Source organism: Neodiprion pinetum, chromosome 5 (genome assembly GCF_021155775.2).
Source record: "Neodiprion pinetum isolate iyNeoPine1 chromosome 5, iyNeoPine1.2, whole genome shotgun sequence".
NCBI classification, from domain to species: domain Eukaryota; kingdom Metazoa; phylum Arthropoda; class Insecta; order Hymenoptera; family Diprionidae; genus Neodiprion; species Neodiprion pinetum.
This window is the reverse complement of record NC_060236.1, coordinates 30,976,437-31,004,186: the sequence shown is the minus strand read 5'-3', so window position 1 is coordinate 31,004,186 and position 27,750 is coordinate 30,976,437. Positions and strand designations below refer to the sequence as shown.

Below are 27,750 nucleotides of genomic sequence, written 5' to 3'. Positions count from 1 at the left end.
CCAGATCGGAGAATTACCAACATACATGCACGTTCCGTCGTCTGCTAAACGATTAATGCGCACGCGCGACAATCCGAGAATGACTGTTAGCCAGGGTGACCAACCGGCGCAAATTTACACAACAATTCATCGCCGATGTATGTAACCTAAAAAATTTCAACAACCGTCCATTGGCAGTTGTGCTCAATTTACGATTGTCAAAATTTTTCAAGTCCAAGATACAATTGGTCAGCCTGGCATACAAGCGTTCTCGGATTATAGCGCGTGCGCACAAAATTTTAGCAGACTACCGATTATACGTCAGTTAAGAATTCACTTTGTACATACATACATGTATAATGTATATAAAAAGGCTGACGTTTCGCATGTTGCACATCGCATGGTAAACACACGCGTACTGCATACGATAAATTACACAGAGTATTTACGACATATTAAACGAGAGGGAAGAGTTGAATATTGTTAGCGATTCTCGACGCGGTCGCGGCATCGCGGCATCGTTACTAAACACACATCGCCGGTTGTTGCTGCCGTCGTCCTTCGCCGTGGGATGCAGCAGATCCCACGTTCAATCGAGGCGCGCATAGCTGCGTTCCATCGGGTGTTATACGTGTTATACACGATCGTTATAATGCGTAGAAAACGTATCATATATACCCAACCGCTGCTGCTGCCGTTAGTGCTGCGTTTCCGTATCAAACAATTTTTCTAAATTGAACTACTAAACGAATGGGACACTTTAATAAATTATTATTATTATACATGGTAATGGTAATAACATGGAATATTAATAACAACACCAACAACAACACCAACTGTCGACCAAACGCACAGCTGTGCAAAACAACGCCCCGATTTTTCATTATAAACTAGGTCAAACGAAAATTTTGTTCGTGCGAAATAATATGCGATAATAATAATAATAATAATAAGCTAAATAAAAAAAAAAAAAAAAAAACATTTCGTGCGACGATACGACCCGTTTCTTGTAATTTCAGACCTCAAATGATAAGATATACATATGTATGTGCTTACACTTGTGGTACGTGTGTAGGCATTGGGTTTATTGGGCCGGCGTGTGCGTTTCAATTTATATAAATAATCAGCATAAGAAGAACGAGTAAGTCTTACAAATATAAGGAATAAAACAAATAGGTCAAGTAAAATGTTCAAATAAAATATTATTTCCGTCCGTATCAAGAAAATACTTGTCCTCAAGTACAATAACGTTAACTTTCCTTTCTACGCTTACATTCTTTTCACGACTGTACAACGGATGGTTGAAATTAAGGGGGGGGGGGGATATATATGTGCTAAAGAAAAAAAATTTGATTCACTAGGTCGATATTTTTTTTCCACCCCGTAAGACGATCGGTACCACCCCCCCCCCCCCCCCCCCCCCCCCCCCCCCCCCCCCCCCCCCCCCCCCCCCCCTCCAAATAATAATCGTAACCTAAATATTATCTATCCATACGTGAACAGATAAGTTTTGGCTTTAGATCTGACTTGAGGTATTATTGTGATTTCCTCGATTATTTCCGTAACTTTGCGAATGCTTTCGAAAAGACATACATCGATTTTATTCTTGGTATTTTTCTGTTCCGTATTCTAAGGTTGTAATATAGGATAAAAAAAACAACACATATTTCTTTGCTAAGGACTTTCATAAACAGACCGGTTAATATATAAACTGATCGTGAGTCACTGTTAAATCTAAACAATTTTTAATAAACCACAAAACATTCTGCAAGCACGTCGCGTCTTCTTTTCATCTCACTCTATTCCACCCTTCCTCTTTCCCGTTCAAAATTCATACCCTATTCCATCGTTCCTCTTCCATCCCAATTAATTTCCATACTTATATATTCCATCGGTTTATCCCTGTTCCCAATTCTTACTCAATTCCATCGTTCCTCACCCGTAACAATGAATTTCTCATCCTATTTCCATCGTTTCTCTCAAGTTCCATATTCCGATCCTATTCCATCGTTCCCGTCCCGTTCCGCGTTTCCCGCCGGCCATCATAAACGGACACGAACCGCGAAACCGTAAAACTTGAAACATTCTCATTAAAAATTGAACATTTAAAATATCCACGCAATCCAGTACGATTCATAAAACTATAAAGATCAAGACCGACGACCATAATTTACGCTATCCATAGAAAGTTGAAAGTGTTCGTACTGAGCAACGACAGTGCCTAAAAAATTAAAAAAAAAAAAAAAAGAAATGTCCTCCGTCCTTCGCCCTTGTTCCTAATTCAATTCGTCGTCGTACGAGGATTGAATTTCAAAAATATGTCCCGTGTGTAGGAGCGTAAACACGTGTCGCGAGTTCCCCTTTTCCCCTTTACCCCCCCCATACATGACTATATCGCGCATATATACGCCAAGTGCAGCAACAGCAGCACGGGGGGCAGACATAAGGAAGGCTATGTCGGTCTGTCGGTCTGTCGGCCGACCGGACCTGCGTCAACGCGAATTCTCCCGTCGTCCGCGTCGCTGCTCCGTCTTCTTTCGCCCCCTTTCGTTCCCCGTTCCGAAGTAGCCGAGTAGGTATGGTATAGTAATAGTAATAGTAATCGCCACCGCCACCGCCGGTGCATTTCTTCTTCGCCTTGTTTGCCAGCTGGGGCTGGGACAGCCTGATTGCCTGGGTGCCCCTTCTTCTTTTGTCCCCCCCTCCCCCAGAGAATTTTCAAAGGCGAACCTAATACCGAATAGGGCTGAAGCCTCCATCGCTCGACTACTGTCTCATACTCGTATTATACTCATGCACCTATCCTCCCCTCTCGCATGTGTGTACGTATAATAACTATCTGCCGCCGCGCGACATGTGCGTTTTCCTACAGCTTTCATAAGTGAGCAAAGATACGTCTAAGCGATTATTTGTTGCGCAAGGTCTTGGTGTAACATCTTTATTATTATTATTACTACTACTATTATCATTATTATTAGGTGTACTTCGTTTAAAGCGTTATATATATATATATATATATATATATATATATATATATATATATATATATATATATATATATATATATATATAACAATAATAATTTAGGACTTGAACAAAATGGCGAGTAGAGATATTAAATACATCGGCGCAATAAGACGTTAATATTTCGTTAAGTAGCTGCAAGCGGTATATGAGAATGAAAATCCATAGATAATCGAATTTTGATAACGATATCACGTATTGGTATTATAATATATGCCATTCCAGTAAAACGTCATACGAATAGCATTAACAAACACGTCATAAGTTGAAAATTTAACTTCGTTGTATACTGTAAAGTAGCATAATAATACTATTTTCTATACATAAATTATGCATCGTTACATCGACCACACCTTTTTATAACATCAACGAATAAAAATAGCGTCAATTCAAATAATTGTTTCCTTCACGGAAGTAAATAAATGCTGCTGGATCCATTGTACATATGTATAATATTGACTACAATTCTTACGTTCGTATATTCCATCCGTATCCTATGTAATTCTATACGTATATCATACACGCATGTATAATGATTTATTGCACTTGAAAGGATATCGAGTTACGGATGCAGCAGCAGCAACAGCAGCATCATCAACAGCAGCGATATACACGCAATAAGAATGAGCAGTTCGCCATCGTACGCCGCGTCACCCGGTATATTTCTGTCGTCGAAGTTACTTCCGGACAGATGGCAGTCCTCGCCTCGCGCATAGAAACTATTTACATGAGTGCGGTACACATGTATACATGTATGTACGGTATGCATGTACATAAAATATACATATACACGTTCACATTCAACTTTTCCGTACAGCCCTGCAACAGCAACAGCGGCAGTAGCAGCAACGCGATATTTCTCTACGTAAATACATATGTACCTACCTCCTAGTGCAATAGGGCTTTTGTGTCATGGTAGGAGCATCATGCATATGTACACTTGGTGACAATGAATCTGAAACGGATAATTTTTTATACTAGACAGTTATGTTGGCAACACAGAGAAACCTACAGCGCCACAGTCGGCCGAGCGCGAAACAAACTCAATCTCAATAAACGTAACATAACCCATAACTGTCGAATTTAACCTGAAAATACGTGTCAATCCAACAAGTCATTATCCTTGCCGTATTCAAAGGTTAGATTCGACGGTCATGGGTTACGTTACGTAAATTGAGATTGAATTAGTTTCGCGCTCGGCCGACTGTGGCGCTGTACGTTTCTCTGTGTTGCCAACGTAACTGTCTAGTGTAAAAAATTAGCCGTCTCAGATTCATTCTTCCCAAGTGTACGTATCATGCAGCGCACTACGCTGCGCCGGTGTCCTGCAACCCTGTGCGTTGAAGCAAATACTTACGAATACGTACGTGCATAATGCGCGCATGCATGCATGTATATATGTATGTATGTATACCCATATACCGGCGATACTCGGAGATCCGGATGATCCGGTCGACCGTTTTACTTGTGTATAAATATACGTATACGAATTACATAGGCGCGAACGCACGCACATCCATATCTGTATAATTATATAAATGCATATATCGGCGGGATGGGGGGGGGGGGGGGGGGGGGGGGGGGGGGGAGTGGAGGTGATATTAAGGTGCACCGGCAAGCCGGATACTTGAGAGATATAACGTAAAAGTTGCCTCCGCCGCTTTGTACGAGGTGTGTTAGTAGATATTGTGCACGTATGAATGTGTGTGCGCGCATATAAGATATAGATAGATAGATAGATATAATTATACCTGACCCATTTGATAGGGTAAAATAGAGATAATTCTCATACAGCTGCAGTATTATATTCATTATTATTGTATCATGCGAACGAACTAACGAACGAATGAATTAATGAAATATACACTCATTCATCAACGCAGTGATCGTATATCCTGCACGTTGTTTTTTTTTAGTGTATTTTTTTTTCAAATTTCTGAGCGATAGAGTGAGATAGGAAAATCACGTCACGTCAATCAAGAATCATCGAACACGACGTGAATCTTAATTATATACAGCGTTCCCTTAGATTACGTCTAATGAAAAAAATTTAATGGATGAAAAACGGAAGAAAATTCTCCCCATCTTTATGTTATGCAGGTAATTACGATTGAATGAATGTTACGGATCAATCTTTGAGATTCATTATCACAGTGTATAGTTACATACATGTGATGCATTTTTCCCTTGATCAATTGATATTTTTTCCTGTATCTGATGAATATATATCCTATTCGTCATTGCTTGAACCTATCCGCCAAGTCTTCCTTATTCAAGATGAAATGAAAAAAAAAAAAATCACCATACGAGCAGACAAAGAGAAATTACTTGGACGGCTCTATTTCTCTTTCTTTGTAATAATCCTAGACCGCATGATTTGATACTCTTGTTTTTCTTTATTTCTTTTCTTTTCTTTTTTTTTTTGCCGGGGCGGGGTATTTTACCTCGCTTGCCTTTTTTTTTTATAAATTTTACTTTTCCTTCTAGTTTTCGAAAACCGCGATTGCTCTCGCATCTTCTCCAACATTGTTAAAGATACGAAATAACTGAATCTAACTACATTTGTCCATCCACCTATATTTCAATCTAACTACATTTATTTATCCCTAAACCTGTCCATCTATCTATACATAGGTATACATCCAACATTGTTGAAGATACGAGATAAATGAATCTATCTAACTGTATATATTTTATCCATCCACTTATATTTCAATCTAACTAAATTTATTTACCTACCTACCTGTCTGTCTATATACCAATGCGTCTACGTCTCGCTCTATCTTTCTTCATCTGTAAACCGTGAGTATGTAATGCGCGACGCGTCGTTACGCGAATGCAACAACAGCAGAAACAATGAAAACAACAACAACAAGAACAACAGTAACAGCACCAGAATCAGCAGAGCGTACGTACACATTGTAACACGATAGTATTAGCTGAACTTGAGCTACTTACACATGGCCTTGACTCGTTCAAGCAGACTGCAGTCAAGCCCGCGTGTTTACGAGTGTGTGTGTACACCTTATGTCGGTTCGACATACAAATATTCACATGTATACAAAAGCCGTGTCTCCTGTCCTGTCGTACCATATCATCTTCGCAACGTCGATACTCGTGCATGAAAACGGGCATAGTGAAACAAACGTGCTTGCGTGCGTGCGTATAACCGACCTCCTAAGTTCACTGATGCGTACGTACACCCACGCTCATCGTATAAACAATATATACATATATACATCGTACATGATGTACATAACAACGTAGACTTGGTGACAATGAATCTGAAACGGATAATTTTTTACACTGGACAGTTACGTTGGCAACATCGAGAAACCTACAGCGCCACAGTCGGCCGAGCGTGAAACTAACTCAATCTCAATAAACATAAGATAAGCCATGACCGACGTATCTAACCTTAGAATACGTGTCAATCTAACAAGTCATTATCCCCGCGGTTATTCTAAGGTTAGATTCGACGGTCATGGGTTATGTTACGTTTATCGAGATTGAGTTTGTTTCGCGCTCGGTCGACTGTGGCGATGTAGGTTTCTCCGCATTGCCAACATAACTGTCCAGTGCAAAAAAAATAAAGCCGTCTCAGATTCATTGTCCCCAAGTGTACGTAAGCTTGCACGAAAGAAAGATCAAGTAGGTAACGTTCAGAAGACGGGTCAAATATTAAAACTTAACTACCAAAAGTGGCGATTTCGCCAAACACGAATTATTAATTTGCGATAATAACGCCGAGAGAAAAATATCACGGCAATATCAAGGATTAGTTCATCATCGTGCAGGAGTTGCAGGTGCAGCGAAAGGTGAAGGTGAAGAAGAAGAGGATTTATAAGAGCATGAAAGGAGAGGCAAAGGGGCAGATCCAAAGCTGGAGGATTGACTGCAGTGTGTTTGTGTATAGCCGGTTTTGCCTCCTGGAAACACGCGGCAGGCAAGGCAAGGCAGGCAGGCAGGCGCTGCCACTCCCACGGCATTAGAAATTCACCGGGCAGCGTTATAATAAAAATGCATCCTCGGCTATTGTCCTCCGTCCTCCTGTCGCCTCATCCTCCGTCCTCCGTCCTCCTCCTCCTCTTCAACCTTATCCTCCTCTGCATGCAAGGCAGGTACATTCTGGCCGGTCTCTGCCACCGCATCACGTCCGTATGTATACACGTATCGTGTATCTAAGCGCACGCACACGCACGCAAATTCGTATTCATGGTGCGTATGTGTGCGTGCGTAGATATGATATATACCGTGTCCGAATAACGACGAAGAATTGACGGACGGACGGAGAGACGGCGACAAGAAGGGTCTCCTCTCGTCGCTTCCTGTACCATGCCCTAAACACGAGGTGCAGGATATCGGCCATTCCGTGGCAAAGCTGCAGCGACTCCGTGCATTTTCAAATCCCGATTATAGGTATATAATAAATATGATCGTAAATCTTCTTTCGTTATACCGCCATGCGGCAAAGAATTGAAATGTGTGTAATAAAATGTAGAAGAAAAAAGTATGATAAATAAGTTACGAGGGCAGTCGTAGCGATGGAATTGAAATGAATAAAATAACTACGAGCAATAAAGTGATGTGTGTATACTATGTACGAAGTACATTTATTATATTTTCAATAAAGAAGTGGAAACGAAAAAAGAAACATTGAAACACGCATTATCCAATTTATACCTGTATAATATCCAAATGTAGAGTCGAGAAATAGAAATATATAAAAAAAAAAAACACAACGCAGAATGGCGAAAATAAAGTTATCAAGCCAAAAATATAGAATTGTCAAAATGTCAATATATCTCTTTCTATCGTACGTTTTGTATGTTTGATCAAACGTGGATTTTACATCATAGTTGTGTGCGATATCTGTACATCCGAATAATTTTATACGTATGTAGAATTTTTTTATTCAATTTGATTTTTTCTTCTATATTCTACACCGATCATTCCGTGATCTGGTTCTCTTACATTTCACGATGTATCTCTTATATCACGTAAACTATAGGTAGATTAAAAAAAAAAAAAAAAAAGAATTCTAAACCGAACGAAACTTTCTCGTTTTCGAAAATCACCAAGATATTAAAAACTGAATAAATATGTTGTATTAGTGATCAAAAAAAGATCTAACAGAATCAATCAAAATTTGTAGGTCTAGCTAAAGAAATATATATATATATCTATACAATACAGCTGTAGGAAAATTGGGTTTTGATTTATTAATTTTGACGCGTTTGAGTGAAAAATTAGTTGATTCGTACAATTTATCGAATAAAAAATTTCTACTCAAAATGTACCCCGAAATTGTGAAAGATTGAAAAACAATAGTTTCGAGTAAGCTTCTTCGTTCTTGGCTACTGCTTTACTTGTGAATCTGTTATTCTCTAAATTGTGCATTTTTTCATCTACATTGCGAGCCTCGTACCTTAGGACAAATCTACCTTCTGATCCACCCAACCCTGAGAAACCAATCAATTCCCTCCCATTTCACTACGAATAACTGAATTCTAAAATTCCGATATTTTCTGGAGGAACGGACGGTATATAACGCCACGCGTTAAACAGATAACACACGGGGGTTGTTCCTCCCCCTGTAGATTCTCTCCTAGTCCGTGGTTGGGAATCTCTCCGTTCGCTTTGCGGTCTAAAGTTACATACCATAGTCGCCGGGTTTCTGTTGTTCCAAGCGATTCGTGCCTCTCTGTCTGACTTACAGAGTTTCTACCATGTCGACGACCGCGTCCGAGCAAAGCCGAGAGAACCCGAAAACTGCGGCCCCCGAAGATACGTACATGCATAGTTTGGCTGACTTGTTTGGTTGGTTGGCGATCGATGTTTTCGAAACGAGCGATACTCGGCGTGGGGAAAGCGACGCCGATGCAACTCTACAAACTTTTTCGAAAACATTGGGTCTCTAGATTCTCGTCGCATCCTCTGCCATGCTCGCTTCTCTTCTCTTCTCTTCTCGCCGCGTTGCATCCCAGATCGTGTTTTGTTCGTGTATCCAGAGGGTCTAAAAATGATGCGCGCGGTCTGCGGGGATGACGTCACGCCTATAGATACTCCTTCGCCTTGCGGAGAGAGAGAGTGAGAGTAAGAGAAGGAAAGAGAGCGAGAGAGAGAGCGAGAGCAAAGACGGAGGGGCGCAGAATGCAGCGTTGCTCGCGTATCTCGAAATCACGTCTCGATGTGCATTCTCCGCTTATATTATCGGCGTCGGTGAATTATCCTCGTGACATTTCATTGATTTGCAGAACAAACGTAAAGATCTTTTCGCCTTTTCAGGATTATACCGCATATGTATTGACATATTGGATTAATGAATTCATCGCAATGGGGTCAAGTTAACAAAGTTAACTTAACGAAACATTTCAAAACTAAATTTCATTATTCACAGACACCAGTATTATGAAATTCTAGAATTACTTCCAAGAGGTTGTTCATTTACCGTAAAGTATATATGTTACAACGTTACATATTCTGCTTTGTTAAAAATAAATTAATGTATTTTAAGTCGAAGAGAACGTAACTGTTGCAAAGTATAAACGATTTTTTCTTTTTCCCCAGACAGTGTATCGTTTAGTTCAGATGTGGAATCTAGAAATATCAAAAAAGAGAAGGGTCATATACCTATAATATCGAATCTTTGACAAATAAAAAGGCAGTTAAAATATAGAAAAGTAAAATAATATAAAAAGTAAAAAATTTGGGTAAAGTGTGGAAAAATTAGACTTTTCTGACAATTCTACATTTCGGCTTTCCGTACATTCCACACACATTATACGTTACGCCTCTTTTACATTTCTCGACTTTCTTAATTTTGACAAATTCTTATCATATATATATACATGAAATAGATTGTTGCGTCTTTGAAAATTCAATATTGTAACCGCTCCAATTCCCGATCCAGGAGAATTAGCAGGAAATAACCAGCAGGTAATACGTGTAAAAAAAAAACTTTCTGTGGTTGAGCAAACGATGAAACGTGTCAGGATTGTTCAAGGGAATTCTCTTAAGTATATTCCTGGATATTTTATCGTTTGCTTACGACCTGAAAGCTTGGACACAGATTACCTGCTTACTGGCACCTGTTACTTTCGGCATCATCGTTATACGGATTCACACGGTGAGACATGACAATGAAATGAGAAACAGGATTCGTCATTGTTCCATGCAGCAACTACGATGATACCGAGGAGTAATGAGAGTAGTGACGAAGAGAAGAACGACGAAGACGATAAAAGAAATTCCTTCTTTCACTCCTTCTTTTACGGCTCTACGTTATTGCATCAACCCCACGGCGGAAAAGCATAAGCTAATCAATCGTGAACCAAAATATTCATATAATGCGATTCCGTGAAACACGCATTATCGTCGATCTGAACACCGATTCTTTCACTTTCTGTTACAAGTACGCAAAACTTTACATTCAAGAAATACACAAGATTTATCCCTGTATCGCGCAGTTATAAATTAGATATAGTTATTCTATTCGAATGTAGGTTATTCGTCTCTCCTTCTGATTATAAGCATGATAATAATCCGCGTGTGAAAATGATAATTTTCGAAATACATAAAAAGTTTCAAGGTTTTTTAACGCAAGGTCAACTTCGATCTCGTTTTCAAGCGTGTGTTACGCGTACAATATTTTTTTTTTTTTTGTCGTTTTGTCGTTTTGTTATCAATTCTCGACACCTGCAATCGATGTATTATCTAACCTTATCGTCGAATACATAATGAGGTTAAATTGAAAAACAAAAACAAAACTAACGCACAAACCGCTTGTGACTCTGTACTAAATTTTCATACATGTATCATAACAGTGAAGCAACATTTGATAATAGATGATCGGTTTGATGCAGAAATTGATATACAATTGAATTTAATGAGAACAAACGACAGATATTTAAACTGAGTCATTTGTCACTTTATATAATTATTATAATTACATTTCCTCGAAACGATAGTAAAAAAATATTACATACCTATATATTCAGCCAACGATCATTTTATTTTTTTTTTTTTTTCTACCAGTGTACGAAGTTACCGAATATCAAAGGTTCAATATTTTATTTTTGGAATAATTTCCTCAAGACCCTTTTCCTCGTCGCATGAAGAGAGCTATATATCATGTAACCCGATACCATAACTACCTACTCCTCAACGACGCATTTGGTGGAGGTGATTCTTCTTTCGCAATATTGCTGCGGCAAGACTCAAAATCACGCACCATGCGTATTCGCGTATACTATACGCGTTACATAAGTGTATAAATATATATACATGTATATATATATATATAAACGCATATATACACACGTATATATAGTGAGAAATGTAAAACATGTTCGCATAAATTTAAGGTATTTAAATACTAAACCTAATATACGTTTGAATAGACAACGCCACCTCTAATCTATCTCTTTATACAATAGATTGCGTTGTATGGTTAATCGCGGCTTTACTTCCTCAGTGCACACCGCCGCGTGGAGGAGTTTGTGTAGTAATAGTAATAGTAATAGTAGCAGTAGTAGTAGGAGGAGGAAGTGGAGGAGGTGGTGGAGGAGGAACAGGAGAAGAAGGAGAAGCGTCCACCGTGACCTGCGCAAAATACATACACATATACACACACTCGCAAGCATGCATACGCAATCAATTTATACCTACAGATAAGAGTCTCAATTCGAGGTGGGTCCACCCGGTTGAGCTTTGCGAGGAGAAAGAGAAAGAGAAAGAGAGAGGGGGGAGAGAAAAAAGGAGGAGGGGACGCATCCTCAGAAGTTCATGCCATGGGGACGAAAGAGAACTTCATTGTCGCGAATAATAGGAGAAAGGTGTTGGATCTGCGCTGCACGATGAACGAGAGAAACGAAATGTAAAAGAGTAAAGAGCAAAGAAGAGTACACACACATATACATATATATATATATATATATATATATATATATATATATATATATTATGTAATAAATAAACCACGATATGCGGGAATAAATACGAGTGTTTCAGAATTCTTGGTTTTTTATTTTAAATAATTTGAAATTACGCGCGCACATTGTCACGGTTCGTCTTCTTGCCTATTTCATTTCTCGTCTTCCAACACGTGGTTGCAATATTTGCGGTCGGCAGTCTCGAGGTTCGTTACCGTCTCGTAAATGCTACCCTACAATTCAAAGTAAACGTGACGAGTTCTCGTTTTTCATAGTGTGTAAATATCTTCGAAGCGACGGAGTACTGGAGAGACACCGATGATAATCGAGCGAGATTCGAGGGTGAGTGAAAGAGAGCGAGAGCGAGTGCGAGAGAGAGAAGTAGAGATAGAGAGATAAAGGAAAAAAAGGGCGCGTAGAGGGAACTAGTGATAAACAACACGCGACGTGTTTTGGTAGTCAAAGTTTGTCAGTCGGACGAAGGGGAGCTCGATTACTAATCCGGCCGAAAACATCGGTTTCTTTCCCTCTCGCACACTCTCATTCTCTCTTCTTTCAACTTTGTTGGATGAGGAGAGAGAGAGAGAGAGAGTGAGAGAGGGGGGAAGCGGTGTTCGCGCGGTAGGTATCTGGGTTATGTGGCATTCGGAAGTGCACACACGAGTGCAGAGGAGGACGAATGCTGCAGCGTAGATGGTGGTGGTTCCGTGCATGCGTGCGTGCAGACGACGCAATCGCGCACGCGCACTCTTGCCGCCCGCGCCGCCTCTCGAGGTCAAGATTTCGACGCGACGAAACCAGGAGAAGAAGGAGAGGAAGAAGAAGAAGAAGAGGAGACCGAGCAGAGGCTCGTCGCTGCACGATGTACAATACTATCCGCTCCAACCGAACCCCTGCATCAACGGTACAGGGTAGAATTTCTTTAATTTCACTTTTCACATTTCCCACCATTCTGCAGCGCATTCTCATTGGGTTTGCAAAGTTTAGTCAATCAATCGGAATATGCTTGGATGTTGGGAAATGTGAAAATTGACACTAGATGATCACCCCCCAGATCACGAACTTTAGGTTACGTAACGTTATCGTAACGAAACGTTTTTTAAATATCGTTCACATTTACAATAATTCTTAGGGAACTACGATTGGAAAATATGATGCGTGATTATATTTCGTTTCATTACGGTTTACTAGATTTCAAACAGTTTCAAAAATGCGAAATAACGGTTTTTCCTCAGCGTGAATCGTTACGATAACGTTACTAACTTCAAAATCATTACAGATCAGTATCTAATGAGAGAAGATTAACGCGAAAACAACAAAAAATAAATTTTCCTCCATCATATTCTAATCTTACTTCCTCTCCGTCTTGTTGATTTTGTCTAGTTGTAACTTTTGATTCCTCTTTATCCACGTTCCCTTGATTGGCGCTCCTTTTTTCGTGAGAGACCAGACCGACGACGATAATAATAATAATAACAATAACAACAACAACAACAAGAACAACAACAACAAGAACAACAACAACAACAACAACAACAACAACAACAACAACAACAACAACAACAACAAGAACAACAATAATAACAACAATAATAACAACAATAATAACAACAATAATAACAACAATAATAATGCCGATGACGATGATGAGAAAAGCAGCCCTCGTTCCCCCTCTCAGCTGCGATCCAGTCGCCTCTCGTAAACAGGGCCACGACGGCTGCTCGATCAAGCCTGTGAAACTTTCCCTGATTTTCATTTGGGGGGGGGAGGGGATGGGGGCATTGCCACGACGAATGGTAGACTTAACATCATCGTTGTACACACAACGGACTACGTGGAACCATTTTGGTTAATTTCCCCCCGTTTCCACGAGTTACGTATAAAGAATATTGTAAATTGCGCAACGTCAACTACAACGCTGCGTGGTAAGTTTGAAAATCGGTAAAAAGCCTTAGAAATAAGTAGGTTTTTGTCATCCGGTCTACCGCTCTCCCTAACTGACAAGACCAAGTGACTGACTGACTAACTGACCAAGCAAGCGATACAGGGAGAAGCAATAATAATAAAACAAGGCTGAAGTTAGTAACGTTGGCTTAAAGAAACATGATGGCAGAAAAAAAACAAAAAATCATTCCCTCGACAATTTTAGAACGACTTTCGAGAAGTTGACCTTTCGAAATATGAACATACTTTCTTTGTCAAGATTTACCAGACGAATTTCACATACAACAATAAGAATCAAAGTAGCGATCCCCCCCCCCCCCCCCCCCCAAAACGTCCGTCGTTAAAGCAACGTTACTAACTTCAACCTCGTAACAATAATACCCAGTTAACCCAACGTGCTCTTGAAGAGGTGGCGGCGAGAAGAGAAAAAGAGAGATGTTCGTGTCCGAGAATAAGCAAGAAAAGGGATCGCGTCGTCGGGGTAGATATGCGATCGAAACAATTACCAAGAGTCTCCACTCCGGGAGTCGATGCGAAAGTGCGTTACAAAGGCGGGGGGGGTGTATGGAACAACATTCCTATTGACGTTGGATAAAATAGCGATCGACGGCAACGCGTCGTGAGTTACGCTATACGCACTCGGATAGTAGGTGGGTACATACGTGCGTACATATAAAGTACCTACATATGTGTATGATATGTGTATAAAGTCAAGAAGCAGCGCAGCGCGGCGCGCGTTTTTAACACGAGGATGAGAAGGCGGCGGCGGCGAGTTTTCGTGGGCGGGAGGAAAGCGGGAGGGTGGGGGGGGGGGGGGGGGGGGCGACGGAGTCGGCGGAGGAGGGACAACTTGTTACGAACGGTTAGTACCCAACAACCCGTGTACCATTTAGAGCCGTGTCCTCGTTTCTCCGGCACCACGCACGCACCGACGACGTCGCGACACGCACACAAGCCGGATTGCTGGGTTTCACTGCACATAACCAGTGTACGTGTGCTGCGTCGGAAACCGTGGATGGGTACATAATAAAAAAAAAAAAAAACGAAAAAAAAGGACGACGCGTACCGCGTCCAGTGAGAGAAATCGAACGGACGGATATTATTGGGCAAACGACGGACAGAGAGAGATATAGGGATACGTATAGGTGTATATATTTTATATATATATATATATATAGAGAGAGAGAGAGAAACTAGCTAGGCACAACTCTTTGGCAAAAGACGGTATTGAGTAAGGGACTAACTACATGTAACAATTGCCGATCGATGGAGAGACGAAGGTACCACGGATTGTATTCCAGCGATTGATTAGTAAGGGAATACAAATTACGAATGGGATACACATGATATAGGTATTTACGTGCCTATGATTTTGTACTCACATAACAACCGTTCCTCTCGAGATATCCCAGTCGGTGTGTTGAATTGATAGTCCGTGTTACTGCAGGGGGATGCTGTCTTTTGAGAACAGTTAGTTATTAACAATTCTTCTCGACGAACGTATGTAAACCAGTTTCAAAATAAAACCCACACAGATTATTGAGAAGTAAAGAAATACTTGAGTATATTACGATGGAAACATATGCATCGAGAAGAAAGATAGAGAAAAAAAAATACAACGATAAATAATAAAAAAAAATTTCGAATAACCACACAACGATGAACGAAGGTATTAATAATACACACGTGCACGTCACTGTATATAATATAACCGACGACGACGACGATGATTATTATTGATAATCGTTGAGAAAAACTCGACGATTCGAAACACACAAGCCCCCCCCCGAGGTCAAGTTTATTGTACGCGTTGTTGTGTGCAACGCGATAAATATGGACGCGTAACGGGGATGTCCAGCCGTTAACCGCGAACGGGGTTAACGTGGGAACAAGGGGCGGGGGTGGGGGGTTCTCTTTTATCGGGCCGGACAATAACGGGGGCGAGAAACAGGTATACGCGATATACGGCAAATAAATGAACTTGTACGACGGGTAATGTTGTCTCCGCTGAGAGTGCAAGCGCGCGACTGCGGCGATCCCTCTGCGCCGCGAGGTCCGAGCCTCGCCGCTACGCCGCTGAGAGGCGCCGTCGTAGCCCCGCACCGCACCTCGCCACCGACAAAAGACGAGCTTTTCCATGCCTTGCCCGGTCGGCAGCCAATCAGCGTCCTCCTCGGCATCCCCTCCACTTATCGGTGCCTCCCTCCTGCCGCGCCGCAACCCGCAAGACGCCGCGACAACGAGGTAAGCCTAAGGCTTGACTACCTGCGACTCGCGAGCGATGAGAACGAGAGCGAGCGAGAGAGAGAGAGGAGAAGCCGAGTTTCAATGACGAGCGATGCATCCCGGAATGCGCATCTTCGTTCCTCCTCGGATCGTACGTTCGTTTTTGGGTCAGATATTTGGTGACAATATTATCACAGGTCGCACTACGCGTGGATTTGTTTATCTATTGTATATGTTTTCGTATGTACTCTGTACACACGTACGTACGTACGTACGTACACTGCTCTTATCTTCTCCCGGCTTGTAATACACGGACGTTTGTTGGTAGGTGTGGATGCACCATGTTTCCGCGGTAGATAATACACCATTATATCCGACGTGTGCAGCTGCGTGTGTGTGTGCGCATGTGTCACGTTCGAGCGGGTAGGTACCAATTCGATATCTCTACTGATTACCGACCACAGATCGTTTATCATTGCTCAATCTTATCGGTTGCTTCTTTTACGCATTCGTTGACCTACATTTGCGACTTATCAAAGTCACCCCCTTTCCCGTGCAACTTCAATCTTTGCGCATTACGCGCGTTGTGTATGCAGGTATTTACTTGCGTGCCTGTGAGTAACTCGTGCATACCTATATGCATATGCGTACGTATAACTGCTACAGGAATTACTGAAGTCCGTCAGGAAATCAGGTCGCGATCTGTGCAGGACGAGAGGAGTCCGCATACGGTAGCTGCACGTGGCTCGTGTGTGTAAATCTTGTCAAACTTCCGACTGATATCTAATGTCAACAGGGAAACTTTGAACCGTGTATACGTTCGTATAGCGGAAAAGCTTAACGGTTTTGAAAAAATATAAGCATACAGATGATTGGTTCTTCACACATTGAGTACAGCTTGGAAATGATGAATACTATTTATAATTTTTAGACTCAATTTCGTGGTACTCGTGAAATTTTTGTTTTTATAAGTTAAGTTGGAATAATAATTATAACATTTGAATAGGTCTAAGGTAAATACATTTGTCAAACAAAAATATTATATACTTTTAAACAAGGTTACTCCGCTGATTTTGTTACGCAATGGATGTGAGGTATAAATACTTGATCCCAAATTAGTTTAAATAATTATTTTAGCGTGAAGGTTTTTTATGGACGGGCTGCACAAGTTTTGTTTCTTAGTTTCCCAATCTCCCAACATCTGACTTTCTAATCCTAAATCGCTAGGCCCTAATCAAACTGGGAACTCTGGCGCGTTCAACACCTGCAAATCCAGAGACACCGAGTCGAGGCCAGTCTGTGGTTGTAAGCTGCGGCGGCCGCAGCATTATGTCGGTAATCTGTGGTAGGAGGCATGTAGGACGATCGAATGGGGAACTGCACGGGTGGCGGAGGTTGCAAAGCGGAATCGAAAGCGGAGGCGACCGAGAGACGAAGGGACCTAGACTGAGAGTACGAAGGCGGCGAGGGCGGCGGCGGTGGTCTTGTCTCGAGTGAGAAACTCGAAGAAAAAAACAACCCAAACAGAGGAGAAGAGAAGGAAGGAGTAAAACAAAAAAACACTCGCACACCCACACACACGAAATAACAAATAACAGAAAACAGAAAAAAAGACAAAAGTGCATCGCGCGGCAAGATGGCCGACGACTCACCGACTCTCAAGGTTACCTCTTCCCTCTCCTCCTCCTCCACCGCCTTCTCCTCGTCGTCCCCCGCCGCCTTCTTCTTTCTGTACGCGATACCATGCAGTGTGCGAGAGAGAGGGATGTAGTACAGTCAGGCAAAGAACCGCGGAAAGGAATGCGCGAGATTGAAATGCAAGCGTATTTATATATAATACGCATGCGGCATGTACACACCATGTAGTATAATATGACTCGGTGAATATCCTGCAATTAAGAATAAAATACAGATCGGTGTACACACATCGGGTATTATACGATGCACGGTCACTGAACACTGATGAAATTCAGTGACTGAAATACCGTCGTATTTGCTATTGTAACACGTGACTGTGTAATAGAAATTGATTCGTCATTCGAACGGTGAGATTTCTCGCGTAGGTATGTGTATAATTATATGTACATACATTTAAAAACAGTAAATAATTATCGCCTCCAGTTGCGTAACTTGCTGTATATTATATGTATAAGGTATAATGTTAGGAAAAAACATTCTCGTTCATGGAAGAACGAAGATCTCTATAAGGGTTTTACAATTGATCGATGAAATGCGTTCAATTATATGCATGTGTCGCGGTGATGTTAACGCGAAAATCTGGCGATTCACGGCTTCCAGCTGTAACTCGGGAATGTATATATACGCTGCCAACTTCACCCTTGTAGCGTTACGCTACTGCGTTTCAAGCGCGAATCATTTCATGCTCGACTATATCGTAAATGAAAGAGATGACCCGACGATGACGACACCCCGTCCATGCAGCAGACTGTGTTGTCAAGTGATAGTCGGGGAGTAATAACGTTAAGTATAATAGGTGCAGCGATTCGACCGCTGCAAAGTGCAACCTCCAGACCTAGCGCGAGAGGAAGAGAGAAACGATACAGTCGGTGATTGATTATTTTAAACATTGAGGAGGCGATTAGTCCGTCTATTCCGCGCACGGAATTTCGCGCATCGAATCTGCCTGCATCACTACCTTGTTTATAGTTCAACGTGTTGTCTTGACGAGCGTATGAATAGCCGGGATGATAAACGACGCAACGCTGCTCGCGCGATTCGCTCGCTGTAAACAAAACGCGAGAAGAAAAAGGCGGGTCGAAAATTGTCACGAGTTGGGGAGAAAGAGAGATGTGTCGAGTCAAAAATGGGGGAGTCGTAGGGAAAACAAAAAGATAGATCTTGTCAGAAGTGGGATTCGAACCCACGCCCACAGATGTGGACTGCGACCTGAACGCAGCGCCTTAGACCGCTCGGCCATCCTGACAAGTGTGGAAAACTTGGTTAATAAGTGAAAATCATCGGACAAAGACTAGTCCCGCACCCTGTGATGTAGTCGGCCGCCTCTCCGCCACTCGCATCTCGCCCCTGCCGCCCCCCTCGCGTTCCTCGTAGTAGACCGGTTAAATTTATACACGAGCAAGTCAGAAATAGACGCCACCGTCGAGCGCGGCCACCGAGAGAACGATGCACCGCCGAATTTGTTTGGAATTTCGCGCTAGCTCTATGCTCTGTGCCAATTCAGAAACAAACCGATGCGATGCGCCAAGCCTGCTGCGTTGTCCCATTCGCTAGTCGCTCTCGTTTACTAGCATCTGGTGCGAAGTAAAAAACAAAACACAAAAATAAAAAAAAATGGAACCAGAAGGCGAAGAAAAATGAAAAATTTCCCGCTCTCTGGAACGATGGCGCGCAACCGTTTCTCGTTTTTAACTGCAGTGTGCCTGGATGCACGCGTTTTAAACCATTGTTCGTTCTTGAAAAATCCGAATCGTCGAAATATCGACTAAACTTTAAGTTTCCCCATTCTCTAAGCTATTCGTAACGAATAAGGGTTACCAGCAATATGGCGGCAAAATTCTCATCGAGCTACCGACAAATTGTTTTACGGTCAATTACAGCGAGTACGAAATTAGAGAAAACTTTGCGCAAGCTGTGAGGCCTTAGTTTTCGCACAGAGAATTGATACGCGTTAAAAAATAGTCGGAAAGATGTCTTTTAAAATTAAATATGGCCCAGTTGCATAGGTGCATTATTTTCTCACCAGATGTCGCAACGTTAGATTTTCTTGCGGCTCACCGAGCTACGCTGCAGTCAGTGTTCAGGCACTGTGTTCGAGTTTAAAGAAAAACGTCGATTTCCTCCCTCTCTCTCTCTCGCCCTATCGGGGCTCGCGGTTTAGGCCGCTGATCGCGAACGAGGCGGCTGAGTGCATCGGGCATCGGAACGGAGTAGCATTCGCGAGTGCATTGAGCGTCGCTGTGTCTCAAGGCCGCGGCTTGCCGCCCGCTGAGGACACACACCGAGGCTTGTGGGCCGGCTAGAACTAACCTGCTCCACTGCACTCGCTTACTGCACGCAGTCGCCGCCTGCAGCGCACCGGTTTTGCGCGTTTGTTCGTGTCGGTGCGTCGAGTGGCCCGCGTAGCGTGTTACTTATGCCGTGCACACACGTGCGCGCGGTTCTCTCTGTATTAGGCATATAATAAAATCGAGGAACCTGCTCGAGCCTCTCGTCTGCAGTCTGCTGCACCGCATTTAACATGTACCTACCTAACAGAGAGGAAGAAAATCTACCACTACTTTCGATTGCTGAATAGTTTTATTATTATACCGAAGTACCTATATATACGTATACACGCACCTTTGTACGTTGAATGCGATGATGCACTTGCTCTGACCTGTTGCAGCCTCGTTCTTTACGCAGCTATAACGTGCCATAATCGCACATATTTTTTTTTCTATTCACATTCGCCGATGCTCATTGGTATTAATGGAAATTGCACGATGAATATTGTACGACGACGCTACGGCGCCGTTCTTTTCATCATCGCGACGCAAAACATTTGCAACTGTGGGTGGTGTTGATCGCTACGACGAAAGACTCTGTTCTATGCTGCTGCGCCTACATCGTCATGCTGGGATGCAGGCTGACGGCTGCGGATGGACATTGGCTAGGTTGCATATCGCCGACGCGACGCTGCCGCAATTCTGCGGGACGTGACCCTGAAACAATGTCCGAACGGCGACGTAATCTTGGCCATCTATGACATGTTTCCACACCACAATGCACTTCTCAGTTTGCGGGAGAGAGGCGGAATCGCGTCGACGAACCATACGCGGCATTTCAAGGGGGGTGGGGGGGGGGGGGGCGATAAAAGGAAAGAACCTTTTTAGAAATGCTGTAATTCTTGCACATTATATATCGCGAAGACCTGAAACAGCGATGCATTGTAGCTATGATAATATGGTTGCATATTTCACGAACGAGGTTCAAGGTGCGATGATGCGGCGATGTTTTGACCTTCGAATTGAATTCTTGTACCGGTGTTGAAAGGCACTCTCCTTGAATAATTTGCAAGTATTTGCACGCGGGCGATGTTCGAATGAAAGTTTAATGATACTGCGAATCTTATATTCATACGATTAGTAATTATCGCTGTATGCATATAATAATTGACTGTTTCTTGTTGTAATTGTATATACATGTATGTGTACCGCAATTAGCAATGACGAACGGGATGTGGGAGGTGAGAAAATGGGATTAATCAGCGTTTCCGCGCAGTTAAATAGCAATCATAGGATTGTAATAGAAGTGCGACAAAAAGGTTGTCACATACTCGGTGCGCACAGTCACCTGAATAACATTTTAATCTGACGTGATCTGTACTTTCTTCATGTGAAGGAATCACGCAGTAGAGTGTCGAGAACAGGCCTGGCACCGAGAGATCAATAAAGGAAAAATACCCCAGCGATGTATATAAATTGAATTCGAAACTATCTAACCTGTAACACAATAAAGAAGTTTTGAAAAGCAAACGAAAGTCGCTGCTAACGCTAAAGTTACTTATCTACCTATAATCTCGACTCGTACGTGGCACATGAAATTTAAGAAATTACAGTCAGATTTATCCATGCACTGATGATCCAAACTAACAAATTGAAGGATGCTTCATCCTTGGCGTAACGAAAAAGTGCAAGGGAACTGAAAATCCGAAAATAAATAGATGATTGATGATTGATAGAAAAATATGGTAGGAGATGTTTCTCAAAATTGTCATAATATTTTTCTATCATTTGACTGGTCTGTACAAACGGAGATCGTTATATCCACCTTGGTTTAGTTGGACAAAAAAAAAAAATCACCCATGCACAGTGCGCAGATATCAGAACTCTCAGGCAGGCATGGAATCAACATCTGCTGGGACCTCTAACCCGTCGACACGTCCTTCTAATCCAAAAACTTCCTCGAGGCGCACCGGTTTCGTAGCCTGCGGTGGAGCCTAAAAAATAAAAATAAAATAAAAAAAAAAAGATTTTCGGTGCACCGCAACCAGTGAATAACACGCTCTTTTGTCTTGGTTCGATTATTCGCCGCAACGCCGCGACTGAGAGGAGAAAATCCAAAGAGTATAAGGAAGGCAGCTAGAGCGGAGGGCTCAGGCATGTGCAATTCGCACGGTTACGCGATCCGAGTTCCCCTGCATGTGCAAAAGCGCGGTGGTATGGCCGAGCCGTTTCTAGCCTCCGCTGCAGCCACTCGTACGGCGATAAATATAGCCTGAAATGGCCGAGCGCAGCGGTTGTAGGTATGTATGTACCTGCGACGAGGGTGGCTCGTGTCTGCCGAAGGGCGAGGTGATCCGGGGGTCGCGGTGGACGAAGGGGGCTACGTACGCACAATCAATACTCTGGGTAAAACCCGCAAAATTCGCCAGACGGGCGAGAGAAGCGACGCTGCGTCCTGGAAGCCGCCCCGCGTGGATTCCGGAACACTCCCCTCCAGCTCCCTGGGACTGCACGCGACGCATCAGCAGCTCTCTGCCTGTCGTGCAGGTGTATTAAGATGTTGAAGATGGCGGCGTCAGTTCCGCCGGAAACCACATCTGCGTATCCTGTGGAACTACGAATTTATATACTTGTCGTTTGAACGGTGAAACGCAGTTTTAACCTGATTCCTCCGAATACGATCTCTCGGTGAGACGGATTTCCGAACAGCAGTCAAGCTCTTGCAAGGGCGACGACAAAGGTTCGAGGGAAAGCCGGCCAAGGTCAGGCCGCTGCTTCGTTTCTCCGTCATCTTCCCTCCGTCCGTCCGTTCTTCCTTTCTTTCTTCCTTCCTTCCTTCCTTCCTTCCTTCCTTCCTTCCTTTACTCGAGCGCTTACCACTGTGCAGCGTTACACACGTGTGCGCATGCTGCTCTCGTGGCATCGTCGTTTCCGCTTCATCCGCTCTTGGATTTTCCCTGCCTTCTTTCTTCGATTATCTGCGTCTCCACCGATATGAAAGTGCGCCTTGATCGGATCATGGGATTTACCTTCACGAGATATCCATGACTTTCATTTGGTGTGTATTGTAGGTTGGATCATTTTTTTTACTTTTTTTTTTCTAACTTGCCATTCGAAAACCTTGTGACGTATACTAACAAAAAAACTTTAGCCAAGCCTAGAGAAGGTAGGAAAATATTTAGAGGTCGCTACCAATTATTGTAATATTTTTTTATTTATTCTTATGAGCACACCTGACGAACTTATATATGTATTAGTTTATTTTTTTTTTTTTTGTATCGTAATCCAATTAATCGTTCACCCATCAACAGCAAACTCCGCCTAACAATTCCGCAGATGGCAGTTCTCGTATTTTATCCGAAAGATTAATCGTTTCGGAGTAATTTGGATAACAGTGTTTGTTACCGAAAAAGAAGCATCACATTACCTCAATGTCCCTATTTCGTTTTCAGTACTGACTGTTATGAGCAATGATTAATTGGACCACGATACGAAAAAAATAAACTAATGTATACATAAGACCATAAGGTGTACACATAAAAATAAATAAAAAATATTACAATAATTGGTAGCGACCTGTGAATATTTTCCTACTTCCTTCAGGTTTTACGACAATTTTTTTTCAGTATTTGTCATAAATTTTTCGAGTGGCATCATTAAAAAAAAGTTAAAAATGAATCATACAAGTGTACATTTCGTCTTATGTTTGGTTGAACTGTACCCTACACCTGGAAAAAGTTAGGTCAGGTAATAAGCCTTAAGGGATTGCCATGTAATGAGCATTGATTGCTGGAACGGCAGATTCTTGGGTGAAAATCATTAGGGGTTGTTTGTTCATTCGGTTTAGTCCCTACAGTATACGTCACGAAAATTGCACTGTCAAAGAAATTCGGTGTAGACTTCTATGGAAGATATTTTGGCGTCAATCTAACAGTATCTATGATGCTGAATTTCTGAATTGAGTACAAAAATTGTTCCACAACAGTCGGTACACGGGCGAATATGATCAATTTCAACCCCGCAAATTTTTAGACACCGTGACGTCGTATCGAAAATAAATTCGCATCTAAAACCATTGGATTTGCTACTGATTATAATTAAAGTAGATCAAGAGTCGAATTTTTTCAGCGTTTCAAATTACCCAAGAACCCTGACAATGATTGCGACTAAAGCGAATATGCACAGAGGAAATGCACAACGCGCGCAGACGCAAGAAAAGTTTTAATTACATAATGGAATACTCGATACTTATTCGCGACCAGACCTTCAAAGTAACGAGTGCGCAAAATAATAACACACCCTTGAACAAGGGTAGGGGCGAGTACAGGCTCGGGTTTTCGACAATGAAAGTCAGCAAGACGTGGCGTGTTTTTTTGTCTCATTCATTCTTCGTTCCTCCCTCCGCGCCATTTCTTTTATGTCCTTCCGCGAGAAACGCCGAGAGGCGAATATCCAGTCATCGTTGTTCTCCGGTTTGTCGCGATGATACAGAAAGGTAAAAGCACCACGATCCGATTCCTCTGTAATCACAATAGCCAATTAGTCCTTTGATCCGGGGACAACGATGCGGCGACGAGACGTCGCCGGAACTTTCTATACGTCGGCAGAACGTAGGTATGTACATACATAATATGTACATACGATACCTGTCGCGTTATGTATACGCGGTTATCGACAGAGAGTATCGTCCGGTCTCGAGGCTGGTTCGAGTGTAACACACACTTCCGTGAAGAGAAAGTGGGCTGCTGGTGCATTCACGACGTAAATCTACTTATATTTCCACGGGGCGATGCATCGCTGTAGTTAGTTGGGCGAGTTAGGTTATGTTTTCCTCTTGTCAATCTCACATTAAATTTCATATTCTCATTCCTGTTGTATCTTTAAGAGGTTAATCGCCCGTCTGATCCTCCTCCCAAAAGAAAATATTGACAAGAGTTCGTATTAAAACAAGTAATGTTTGTTAACGAATATCAAGCTCTTACATATTTTCACATTAGCCGTTGTTTTTTTACGAACTAACGGCGGTCGGCGCCGGTCATAGAAAAGTTTATTACTTAGAGCGGACGTCTCGTTCCTGTCTAACTTGTCGATCGGACCTTGTGCCTGACTATTTTCGTATTCAAGTTGAGATATTCCTCTTATCTTATATCTGATATCTTACATACGCATATGATTGACCACCGTTTTTCCGCGATTCCGGAAAACCGCGCTAGGCTTAACGCGACGTTGCATTAATCGCGGTCGGATCGTGGATCAACCGTGAGTACGAAGTATACACAGATAGAAAACTCGACGGTGATACTCTGTAGACGGCTGCTGCACGTGAACCGCATTATTGATCATACGCTATCCTCTCTTCGACTCGACTCCGTGCCTCCCTCGCAGATTCGCGTGATGACGTTGTTGTAAAGGGAAGCCGAGCGGTCGGCTGACCATCGGTGAACTCTACTTTCAGTGAAAAACGGGGTAGAAAACGTATAAAACGAAAGAAAAGAAGAAAACAAGAAAAAAAAAATTAATCCGACAAACGAAATTTCGGTTCGCCCGGGGTCCGTTTTAATCGGCGACAGATACCGACTTCACCCCATGGCTCGAAAATGGGTTCAAAACAAAAAGAAGGGAAAATCGGAAAAGGGTTTTTGGATCCTCTCGTTACGTACATACCATGCACGCATCACGCGGGTGTATGTATATATATACACATGTAGGAACACAGGCATCGGGCCAAAGCCCGTTGAACGAGCGACGGGTTATTTTGGCGAGTGATTTACGTCGCGAGCCAGAATGTGCCGGTGTGGACTGCTGCATCCATCGGGGTGGTGGTTATACTTGTGCACGAATATACGTGCATACATATGCGCAGTTTGAGGCGGTGTTCAGGACGATGCAATGCAGCGATCGCCATCCTCTGACATTATAAGTTAAACACGGACTTCGCGCGGCCAATAGTAGACGTATACATAAACGGATGCAACGTATCTTGCGTATAATGTCCAACACACACGTATAACCCATACATCCGTGCATGCGAAAACGTTTTCGTACTATCCATACTCCCGTCTGGAGAATTGTACGCTTGCACACAGCCTAGTACACGTCGAGGATGCTTGCGGTGTATCTGTTAGTTGCGGTCCTGCACTTATGACCTTGCCAAGCCGTTGCACCGGCATAAACATCTCCCTCTTTTCCTTCGCCAACCGCTCCGACGTATGCGTCCAACACAATTGCGGCTCGATAAGATCGTACGTTATGCGGAGGTAGGTGCAGGCATCCGCCTTATCGCAATTCCTCCATGCGTATAATACGAATGTTGTACACGAACTTTATAGGTATATAAACAATATACACATTTGGTATATACAGTAACGTCGCGAACGAAAGCGGACAAGGTCCGAGCGTCTAACTTTCAGCGTTTCGGAGAAATAAAATTTCGGCAGAACCAATTTGCTGTATTTCCCCTCCCTCCCTCCACCCCTCCATGACTGTTATTTCCACATGCGTGCAGCATTTAGCACATGCATGCGGGTAATACGCCTGCAGCACATGTGATATAATATGACGGAGAGAAATACAACGGTTTACCTAATGATATTGTCATTATTATTATTATTATTGTTGTTATTGTGTATAGTGTAAAACGCTCGTATACGTGATGTATACATATAATAGGTATGTGTGCTGCTGCAGGCGGAGGAAAAGGCGCAAGCAGAGGCCATGGGCTAATCTATACGCTGACCCCAACGTGGGGGACGATAAAATATCCAGCGTTAGCCAGCTCACGTGATTCCTGTAATCCCGGGGATTCGAGGAATAGAAATAACAACGGATGGATACGTATTTTATACACGTATTCTTATATTTTTAAACGTTATGCAGACACGAGACGTCGAACCTTAATTGTCAGCGTGTCAGTTGGCTGTACGTAATACGTATATTCACATCCCGTGATTGCAATGCAAAAGTATGGAATTTGTGGTGTGTAATCGCAGAGTTTCTAAATTCAATCAATTTCAGGAGCACTGACCATCTCGGTAGGTATAAATCATACATGTCATGTATACAACCCATGAAATTAGACGGTGTTTTTTTCCAGTGAATCGGGATAAATCGTGAAGAATTAATTACGTTTGGATACCAGTTCCGGTCAAGATGTTGAAGCTTATATTGGAATTTTGATCGTAAAAATGAGAGATCCTAAAAAAGTGAAGGAATGGTGAAAAATTGTGCCTTCATCTAGCCCCAACCATCGATTCAAATATATTCAGAATGAGAAGACCGACCCGTTCCTCTGCAAGACAGTTGTGCGCAGAAAAATACAACCTTGAAATTCAAACAGCCTGAGGGAGAATACGACGCCATAGTATAAAATCGTGAAACGACTCCCTCCTTCTCTTTCCGTTGAAAGGGAAGCAGGTGGCATATCCGCAAGCCCGATGCCCGGTTATCCGGGGGAAGACTTGCGAGAGTGTCTGACAAGCTTCAGGCGAGGGATGCATCCTGGAGTAGATAGGATACGGAGGGAAGGAAGGAAAAAGTGGTAGAGAAAGATAGACGGACGACACTGCAATGGGTCGTAGGAAAAAAAAATCGGAGGGACGGGAAAGCAGAGGCCATGCACGATAACATTTCGCAAGATAGACGCACACACGCTAACGCGTGTACATGGGACCCTATATAGA

At 42.6% G+C, this 27,750-nt stretch overlaps 1 protein-coding gene and 1 non-coding gene across 4 annotated transcripts in view; both read right to left on the bottom strand.

The window, feature by feature from the left end:
• The window catches only part of LOC124219631 (ecdysone receptor), a 79,835-nt gene extending 63,925 nt beyond the window's left edge, over window positions 1-15,910 (bottom strand). For all 3 annotated transcript variants that reach the window (XM_046627481.2, XM_046627483.2, XM_046627482.2), the window contains exon 1: window positions 15,263-15,910. The gene's annotated coding sequence lies outside the window, so the exon portion shown is untranslated. The remainder of the gene's footprint in view (window positions 1-15,262) is intronic.
• A 3,056-nt stretch (window positions 15,911-18,966) lies between these two features.
• Window positions 18,967-19,050, bottom strand: TRNAL-CAG (transfer RNA leucine (anticodon CAG)). The gene has a single exon. It is a non-coding gene; the product is annotated as a tRNA-Leu (tRNA).
• Between the last annotated feature and the right edge of the window lie 8,700 nt (window positions 19,051-27,750).